We start from the raw sequence: 10,396 nt of genomic DNA, 5'->3' as shown, positions 1-10,396 counted from the left end.
CAAAGTGTGTGAGACATAGTCTCCTCATCTTTGCTTCTAAGGAGTATTCTGGCTGCACCTCTTCCAAGACAGATTTGTTTGTTCTTTTGGCAGTTCATGTATGTTCAATATTTTTCTCCAACACCATAATTGAAAGGCATCATTTCTTCTTCAGTCTTTCTTATTCATTATTCAGCTTTTGCATACATATGAAGTGATTGAAAACACCATGACTGGGGTCAGGAACACCTTAATCTTCAAGGTGACTTTACTTTTTAACACTTTAAAGAGGTCTTTTGCAGCAGATTTGCCCAATGCAATGCATCTTTTGATTTCTTGACTGCTGCTCCCATGGGTGTTGATTGTGAATCCAAGTAAAATGAAATCCTGACAACTTCAATCTTTTCTCCATTTATCATGATGCTGCTTATTGGTCCAGTTGTGAGGATCTTTATTTTCTTTACACAGCACTGTATACTTTTGTTGAAACATCTCAGTCGATATTCTGTCAATTTCTGGAGCCTTGTTTTTCGCCAATGCCTTCAGTGCAGCTTGAAATTCTTCCTTTAGTACCAGAGATTCTTGAACATATGCTACCTCTTGAAATGGTTTAAAGTCCAATTCTTTTTGGTATAATAACTGTGTATTCCTTCCATCTTCTTTTGGTGCTTCCTGTATCATTCAGTATTTTCCCCACTGAATCTTTCAGCATTACAGCTGGAGGCTTGAATTTTTTCTTCATTTCTTTCAGCTTCTGAAATGCTGAACATGTTCTTCCTTTTTGGTTTTCTAACTCCAGGTCTTTGCACATTTTGTTATAATACTTTACTTTGTCTTTTCAAGCTGTCCTTTGAAATCTTCAATTCAGCTCTTTTACTTCATCATTTCTTCCATTCTCTTTAGCTATTCTGTGTTTAGGAGCACGTTTCAGAGTCTCTTCTGACATCCATTTTGATCTTTTCTTTCTTTCCTGCCTTTTTAATGACCTTTTGCTTTCTTCATGTTTGATGTCATTCCACAAGTCATCTGATCTTTGGTCACTAATGTTTTATGCATCAATTCTATTCTTGAGATGGTCTCTAAATTCAGTTGGGATATACTCAAGGTTGTATGTTGGTTCTCGTGAACTCACTCTAATTTTCTTCGCTTCACCTTTAAGTTACATATGAGCTATGGATGGTCTATTCCACAGTCGGCCCCTGGTCTTGGTCTGACTGATGATATTGAGCTTCTCAATCATCTTTTTCTACTGATGTAGTCTATTTGATTCCTGTGTATTTCATCTGGTGAGGTTCATGTGTAAAGTCACCATTTATGTTGTTGAAAAGAGGTATTTGCAAAGAATAAGTCATTGGTCTTGCAAAATTCTGTCTTGCTATCTCCGATGTTGTTTCTATCACCAAGGCCACATTTTCCAACTACTGATCCTTCTTTGTTTCCAACTTTTGCATTCTTTTCCATTTTTGCAGTAATTTCAATAAATTTAACTTTATTGATCAACAGATAATTCTGGTGGTCTTTTAGGGAGTCAGCGTTTGAAAAAATGTGAAGTCCTATTCACCCTTCATTTTCTTTTCCTTACTCCACCTTAAATGTGGACTTCATTCTGCCTGAGCCTAAACCTAAGCCAAAGTCTAAACCTAAAATAGTAATAATAATAGCTAATACCTATTAACTGTTTAATATGGGCCAGACAAATAGTATTAAATCTGTGTCTAATTAATCTATGAGATAGAGACTACCATTATTCTTATTTTACAGATGAGGAAATAAGAGCATGGTCAATTTTAGTAAATTGTTTAAGGTCACGTAGCTAAGAGTTGATATGACTGGCAGTGTGGGTCCAGAGTTTGCTTTCTAAGTCATGTCCCTATCCTATCTTTTTTTTTTTTAATCCCTGAAGTCTTTTAATTTCTATACCTATTATGCCATGAATTCGTAGGGAATAGGTTCCAGCAGCTCAGGCTCATCCATTGGGTCTCACAAATGTTGTTTTCTGAATGGAGCAAGCTGGTGCTTCAATTGAACCCAGGTACATTTCTTTTTGGTTTCCTTCTTTTTCTGTTCATTTTCCTTCACACATATCAGGAGACTATCTTGGCTTTAGAGTGCTTAATATGTGCAATATGTACATTAATTCTCTTGGCAAGAGTCTTACTCTTGACTTGTTTGTTTACAGCAATGCCAACAACATGACGGGTAACACTGTAGACTTTTTCAGTTTTGCCATGGCATTCTTTTTTGAATAGTGCCCATACCCTTGATATCTATAATATCACTTTTCTTGTGGATTCACATGTATGTGACCAAAGGAACAACTCTTTGCTTTCTAAAAAGCCTAGAGAACATGTATATGTAGCAGATCCTCTCCTCTTTCTGTTTTCCTTGATTTGACAAATTACTGCAAGATGGCAATTCCGGCCAAAAGGCCCACTTTCAGAAAGTTTTGTGGTTCCTGAGTGTGACACTTTGAGACTCCGCTGATTTTTTTCTCATCAGCTGTACTCAGACCTTTATCTGAAATCCATCTGCCCTGAAACTCCAGCTAAAAATTTATCTAGGGCCTCAATCCCCTCCAAACTCTGAGTTAAATCACAAGTACTTCAAGATGCGTTTAACCTACAATGATTGAAATGCCTTTTCTAATTACTCTGTGAGTTTAATTTTACTTTTTTAAATCTCCAGACTATTACAAATGACGTAATCACACCTCTGTCTTTATCAATTCATGATTGATTTAAACCTCATCATTTAGCCATTAAAGACCTATGGGTGCATTGATCTTATTGATTAATATTAAAGTGAGTTTCTGGTTCCAAATTAGATAGAAAATAAAATTCACTGTGATACATTATACACAGACACAGACACAATCCCCCATATCTCTTTGCTTTTCTTGCAGCAAATTTATGCTTAGGCAGACTACCTGAAGGCTTCCATATTTTAGCTATAGCAAAATTTTCCTAAATGTCAACTGTGTTACCTGCATTAATTAAAGTATCACTAGCATGAATAACCCAAAACAGTAGATAATTTTAAAATCTTTGTATTTGGCTTTGGAAGGTAGTGTCCCACTTAGATATAGTCTCACCTTTCTAATACTGTATGTTTCAGACAAAGGCACAGCCACTGATCATGGATACGTAGACATTGAGATGGGAAATTAACTCTTACTGCAAGAAAAGAAAAATCTCCAAAGTGGACCAATCTTAGGCAGAATACAGGAAAAAAAAAAAAAAAAAAAAAAAACACTGGGAAGGATGAGTTTTGTCTCACAAATAGCTTATTTTTCAGATCTGAGGCTATAGAATTAACTGCTTAGCAGTTTGATGAACATTTTAGCTGGTTTGATTATGAAAAAATTCATTCACATGGTTTTTTGCTGAAAGAGATTTTGTTGGAATATTTTGTATGCTAAAAAAAAATCTATGAGAAAAAGACTTTATGTGCCAATGAATTTGCTGAAATCAGTGTAGGCTGGACAAGGGAACACTCTCAAATGGCAATATTAAATTCAACTCCAGATACTCTGAGGGTTTTCCTTGTTTTATTGATCCCAGCAAGACAGAAGGTTATTGAGGTTGAGATGAGGTTCATAGCATATTATCTTTTCCAACAAGTCTCCAGAGAGCAGTGGAATTCTTGGCTGTGAGTTTTTCCCCCCTCCTTCTATTCTCTAGTAGTATTTCTTGGGTAATGGGTAGTCAAGACCCTTATGGAAACTTGGACAACATTTGTTGTCATGAAATACTGCAAAACAGTGTCTAAAACCATACTTGACATTTTTAAATTTTGTTTTAAAAAGGCTTTTCTTGGACAGAAATGAAAGCTTTAAAAAAAATACTGTAAAAAAACTTTAATCAGTAAATTTTGGTTAAAAACAGTTTTGAAAATGAAGGTTGCTAGAGGCTACATCAAATTTTAAGGACAGTGACTGGTATTTAAATTCTCTAGAGCAGCTAGCAGCCAGTTAACAGCAGATGTTTCCTAATATTTCTGGAATTTGAAAGAGCTGAATTTCATTTCAAAAAGGAAAAAAAATGATTTGCTTCTTAAGTCATGGGAGTTCATATTTCAATGGGGACCATCATGTATCTTAGTTCTTCTCTGCCTCCACTACTGGTTTGTTTTCTTATGTCTGCCCTGTAGTGGTTGTCCGTCATTCATGTTTTTCTTTTCTTCTCATTTTATACGCTCCTTCCAAGTCAAGATGTCCAGCCTTTTCCTAATAGGAATCGGGGAAGACTTCACAACAGAAGTGACACCAAACTCCAGACACATGTAACCCCCTGCTTACAGTCATTTCCCTCCTGTCAGATGAATGCAGGTCCAGCATCTCATACTCAACATGCCCAAGCTAGTGGTTATGCACTCCCCTCGTTCCCAAACTATCCCTAAATTCTCTTTCAGCTAACAGCACCACAAAGCATCCAATTGTTCTAGTTCAATATCCCATGTCGTTATTGACTTCAACCCATGCATTCAATTATTTGTTTATACTACATACCAAACATGTCTCAAGTCTGTGCATTGTTCCCATATTCATTTTAATCTCCTTTACTCTGGTCCCTTTATGCTCCCTCTTCACTATTGTAATGCTTTCTAACAGGTACTCCTGCCTGCAGAATGTCTCATATAATCTAGCTGCCAAATTACCAATTGATCTATCTTTCCAAACAAGAAGTTGATTACCTTATTCCTATACTTCACAACCTTCAAAGGCTAAATATGGCCTGAAAGACTGAGTCTAAATGATATGCATGGCATGTGAGGTCTTTTGGTTCTGACACTAGCATGTCTTTAGTCTAAGAGCAACCCTATCTGAAAACTTCACCTTACTTCGCACCTTTGTTTTGCTATTTTTTTTTCTTGATGTCATGAGTAACTGCACTTATCACACTTGATGTAATATTTTCATGTATGTGAGTTCCACCTGACCATAAACTTCTCAAGGACAGGGAACGTCTTAGTTGTTTTTACATTTCCAGTACCCAGCAAAAAATGTACTTAGTAAGTATACAATGCTGATTGTTCCCCCCATATCCTCTTATTATTTGAAAACAAACAAGCTTGTTAAAGACACACAGTGTGAAAAGTATATGAGTAGGTATTTTGATTAACAAGAAAAGCTTGGAGAGAAAGAAGAGGAATAATACTCATAATCAGTACTGTGGATTATACTAGGCCTTTTACACATATTAAGGCGCACTGGTGGTACAGCGATAAAGAGCACAGCTGCTAACCAAAAGATTGGCAGTATGAATCCACCAGCCATTCCTTGGAAACCCTATAGGGCAGTTCTACTCTGTCCTATGGGATCCCTGTGAGTCAGAATCAATTTTATGGCAATGGGATTTGGGTTTTTACACATATTATTATAATATTACTAATTACAGCTCTGTCAGAAGAGTGTTTATATCCATTGTATTTTTCTTGACTTTTTAAATCTAATTTATGTTTATTCATTCTTTAATTAAAGCAAAACTACAAAAATGATACAAAATTCCACCGAGATAGCCCCTGAGAGCGCGCACACACACACACACACACCATGCAATTAGCCATTTCTTTAACCCAATTTATCTCCATAAGTAACCACAGATGATACTTTCTTTTGCTTCTTTCCTGAAATAGTTTGATGTTTTTACTAGCATATATGTACATATATATGTATGTGTGGAAAAAAAGTATGTATTTTTTTCCATATGTTATGCAGATGACACAACCTTGCTTGCTGAAAGCGAAGAGGACTTGAAGCACTTACTGATGAAGACCAAAGACCACAGCCTTCAGTGAGGATTACACTTCAACATAAAATAAAAATCCTCACAACTAGACCAATAAGCAACTTCATGATAAATGGAGAAAAGATTGAAGTTGTCAAGGATTTCATTTTACTTGGATCCACAATCAATACCCAAGTAAGCAGAAATCAAAAAATAAAAGAATACATTGCACTGGGTGAATCTGCTGCAAAAGATCTCTTTAAAGTGTTAAAAGCAAAGATGTCACCTTGAAGACTAACATGAGCCTGACCCAAGTCGTGGTGTTTTCAATCACCTCATATGCATGTGAAAGCTGAACGACGAATAAGGAAGACCGAAGAATTGACACCTTTCAACTGCGGTGTTGGCAAAGAATATTGAATATACCACGGGCTGCCAAAAGAAAGAACAAATCTGTCTTGGAAGAAGTACAACCAGAATGCTCCTTAGCAGCAAAGATGGTGAGACTACATCTCACATACTTCGGATGTGTTATCAGATGGGACCAGTCCCTGGAGAAGGACATCATACTTGGTAAAGTGGAGGGTCAGTGAAAAAGAGGAAGATCCTCAATGAGATGGATTGACACAGTGTTTGCAACAATGGGCTCAAGCGTAACAACGATTGTAAAGATGGCGCAGGACTGGGCAGTGTTTCATTCTGTTGTACATAGGGTCACTATGAGTCAGAACCAACTCGATGGCACCTAACAACAACATTATATGTTTTTTCCATAAAATCAATCATCCTATACACAATGTTCTACCTAGGACTTTTGACATTTAATAATAGAATTTCAAACAGTTATATCTTATTCTTTGAATGGTTACATATTATTTTACTATGTCTATGCACCACGCCTTATTTAATTGATCCTCTACCAATGAATTCATCACTTGTTTCCAATGTTTTGCTACTACCAAAAATGCTGCACTGAGCATTCTGGTATATAGGTGTTTGTGTTGTTGTTGTTGTGTCGTCCAGTCAATTCCACCTCATAGCGACCCTGTAGAACAGAGTAGAACTGACCTATAGGATTTCCAAGGCTGTAATCTTTACGGAAGTAGCTTGCTGTATCTTTCTCTTGCAAAGCAACTGGTAGGTTCAAACTGCCGACCTTTGGGTTAGCAGCCAAGTGCTTAACTACCACTATGCCATCAGGGCTCCTTATAGACCTTTGTAAACCTTTGTAAATATATCTGAAGGGATATTTTATTGTACTGGTAAACCTTGATTTACAACGGTTTTTCATTCAAATGATTCCATCATAAGTCAGTTCTTTCATAAGTCGAATACCTCATTTTTTTTTAGTTTTCATTATTATCGCCTTTTATTATCAGTAGCTTTATAAATCATAACTTTGAACATCTGTGAGTGAACAGCTGAGAATGATAACATCAGCAAATCACAAGCCGCAACACTATATATAGTACATATTACTAATGATCAGTTGTACAAAAAAAAAAAAAAAACAACAAAAACAAAAAATGGAGGGCTATGTGATTCATCTTTACTCGAATACGTGGTAAGTCAGGGACTACCTGTAGTGAGACTGCTAAATCAAAGGATGCATGCTTCTTAAAATTTGATACAATTTGACAAATTGCATTTTAAAACACTTTGTACAGATGCACACTTCCCACTGAGAGTGCCCACTTCTCATTCTCACCAGCAATGTTAAGGACATAGGTTCTGAGACATTAAGTATATAAAGAAGCTAGAATTTGAACTCAGTCCTGCTTAGTTTCTAAAGTTGTCCTATATCTATTATACAACACAGTCTCCATAATCCAAGCATCATGATTAAAAGAAAGCCTGGATGATGCTTCCATTTTTTAGGCATTTATAGCCTATTGAACACTATCACATCTGTGATCTCATTTTATTTCCACAATCTCTTTAAAAGATTCGAAGTGATTAATTGACTTGCTTAAGGTCATGTAAAGAGCCCTGGTGGCACAGTGGTTAAAGCACTCGACTGCTAACAAAAAAGTTCAGCAATTCAAACTCACCAGTGGCTGCACAGGAGAAAGATGTGGTAGTCTACTTCCATAAAGATTACAGCCTTGGAAACCCCCTAGGGCAGTTCTATTCTGTCCCATAGGGCCGTTATGAGTCGGAATCATCTGGAAGGCACACAACAACAAGGACGAGGTTATGTAACTATTCATTACCCGGAGCTCTACCAAAACCAAACGCATTGCCGTCAAGCCAGTTCGACTCTATAGGACAGAGTAGAACTGCCAGTGAGTGGCTGGTAGATTCGTACCACCGACCTTTTGATTAGTATCTGAAAGCTTAACTGCTACAAGGGCTCCAACCTGAGCTCTGCTACTTCCTTATTCAGAACTCTTCCTCTGACAACCCACACAATGTCAGACACTTAACTTTCTTGACCAAAGCTTCTGATTTGTAAAATGAAGAGGAAAAACAAAGGGATAGAATTAGATGGTAGGTATGGTAATTTGTGGTTTCATGATGTCTTGATTCTATTCCCCTAAAGCAGGGGTTTAAAAAGTGGAATCCTATCTGCTTCTTAGGTACTAAGAGTAAAGAGTATCATTTGGCTGTGAAGCATGTGTGCAGGTGGGGGAGGGGAATGGGAAGAAAGAGTTAATGCCCTTATAAGTGGTTTGAAACAATTGTAACTAGCCAGGTGTTATTTTTGGTTGCAATACTAGAAGCTTCTAACTAACACTTTGTTGGCCTTATGAATTTCTGTTAATTACAGCCTTCTTAAAGGTTTTTGAGTTTGAATATCCAGCCACAGTTTTAAAGAGCTCTCTTATTAACCCATGGGTTTTCTTCATTGATGTAGAAGCAAATGAGATTCCTATTTAAACCACAAATTGATTAGATAGAAAGCATTAAAAATCGCAGTGCTAAATAATAGTAAGAGTTACTAAATAGTACCCAGATATTTTATTTCCTGGAAATTTACTCTTCATGCTTACATCTTTAGTTTGACTGTTGCTTAAGTTAGGTAATTTTATGTTTTTCTATGTTCTTTTATGTTTGAAAAAAGAAAGTGAGGCCACAAAGACATCGGACCACTACTTCACTGGGTGATTAAAGGCTAGTCACTTAAATATTTCAGTCACCGGATCCAAAATCTGATTAAGATGGCAATTGTAAATACCACATTTATTGTGTCCTCTGTGACAAAGTAAGGAAAGAGTTTAGTGCTAAACATATTACTCTTGTTACTCATTGCTGTCTGCCATGTCATTTAGTCCTTATAGAATTAACCAGGTATTATATTCAGAATAGATTTGACGCATTGAACTAATGACCAAAGATCAGAAGAGTTGTGGAATAACATCAAGGACATCACACATGAAGAAAGCAAAAGGTCATTAATAAGACAGGAAAGACAGAAAAGGACAAGATGGATATCAGAATAGACTCTGAAACTTGCTCTTGAATGTAGACTACCTAAAACGAATAGAAGAAATGATGAAGTAAAAGAGCTGAACAGAGGATTTCACACGGCAGCTCTAGAAAATAAAGTATTATAATGAAATGTGCATTTCATTGGAGTTAGAAAACCAAAAGGGAAGAACACACTCTGCATTTCTCGAGCTGAAAGAAATTAAGAAAAAATTCAAGGCTCGAGTTGCAATATTGAAGGATTCTCTGGACAAAATATTGAATGACATCATGATTAATGGAGAAAATATTGAAGTTGTCAAGATTTCATTTTACTTGGATCCACAATCAACACCGATAGAAGCAGCAGTCAAGAAATCAAAAGACGCATTGCATTGGGCAAATCTGCTGCAAAAGACCTCTTTAAAGTGTTAAAAAGCAAAGATGTCACTTTGAGAACTAAGGTGTACCTGACCCAAGACATGGTATTTTCAATTGCCTCATATGCATATGAAAGCTGGACAACGAATAAACTTAAGGAAAGAGGTCTCTAGAATACAAAGGCTGAGCAATCAGTGTTGGTAACATCAGGTAATATCTGATTAATAGATTATTTTGAATAGAAAATAAATGGATTGTGTTGACATCCTGTTTTGTCTCATGTCTTATCTTGGAGTTCTGAGACTTTCACTGGTTGCTTTATCAAACAAACAAACACTTATCAATTAGGTTGGAGCCTAAGAAGGGAGTAGAAGTTCTCTCTTAACTTGATGAAATTTTTTCTCAAAGAGTTTGCTCTAAAAAAAGTTTGTGGGGGAGGGTGAGGGAAGAGATTTCAACCAAAGAGAAGAGATGTAATGGCAGACACATAGTTCATGTCGAGAAAACAGTAAGCATAGACATAATCCAGTTTCTCTAATATCAGGTCCTCAGACATCGGTGTACATAACAAACACTAGGTGTCTTACTAAAAATGGAAATTTCTGGACCCCGTTCATAAGCTTCTAAATAGCGGGTCTGGGTAGACACCAGGAAACTGCTTTTAACAATTACTTCCTGAAAGTCTTGAAGCATTTTGAGAATGACAACAACTTTAATTTTACATTTTACTGTAGGGTTTTTTTAAAATACCAATTTTTGTTATGCAGAGAACAATCTAGTGTGTTTAAGATAGTAGCCACAATCTCACATGTATATGTGTGTCTGACAGGTAATGTACACATGTGAAGAAGCATGCTGGGTGTAGGGCAATAGGGTGTGGTGGAGACAGATAAAAGCTGGAA

The 10,396-nt window shown here is 36.5% G+C and overlaps 1 pseudogene; it reads right to left on the bottom strand.

Annotated features, from left to right (window-relative positions):
* Positions 1-1,902: 1,902 nt before the first annotated feature.
* Positions 1,903-10,187, bottom strand: LOC111820302 (60S ribosomal protein L21 pseudogene; annotated as a pseudogene).
* Positions 10,188-10,396: the final 209 nt, after the last annotated feature.

The sequence above is a fragment of the Trichechus manatus genome, unplaced genomic scaffold (genome assembly GCF_000243295.1).
Source record: "Trichechus manatus latirostris isolate Lorelei unplaced genomic scaffold, TriManLat1.0 scaffold00033, whole genome shotgun sequence".
NCBI classification, from domain to species: Eukaryota; Metazoa; Chordata; class Mammalia; order Sirenia; family Trichechidae; genus Trichechus; species Trichechus manatus.
Note: the sequence above shows the minus strand (reverse complement) of the source record. Positions and strands in the feature narration are given on the sequence as shown.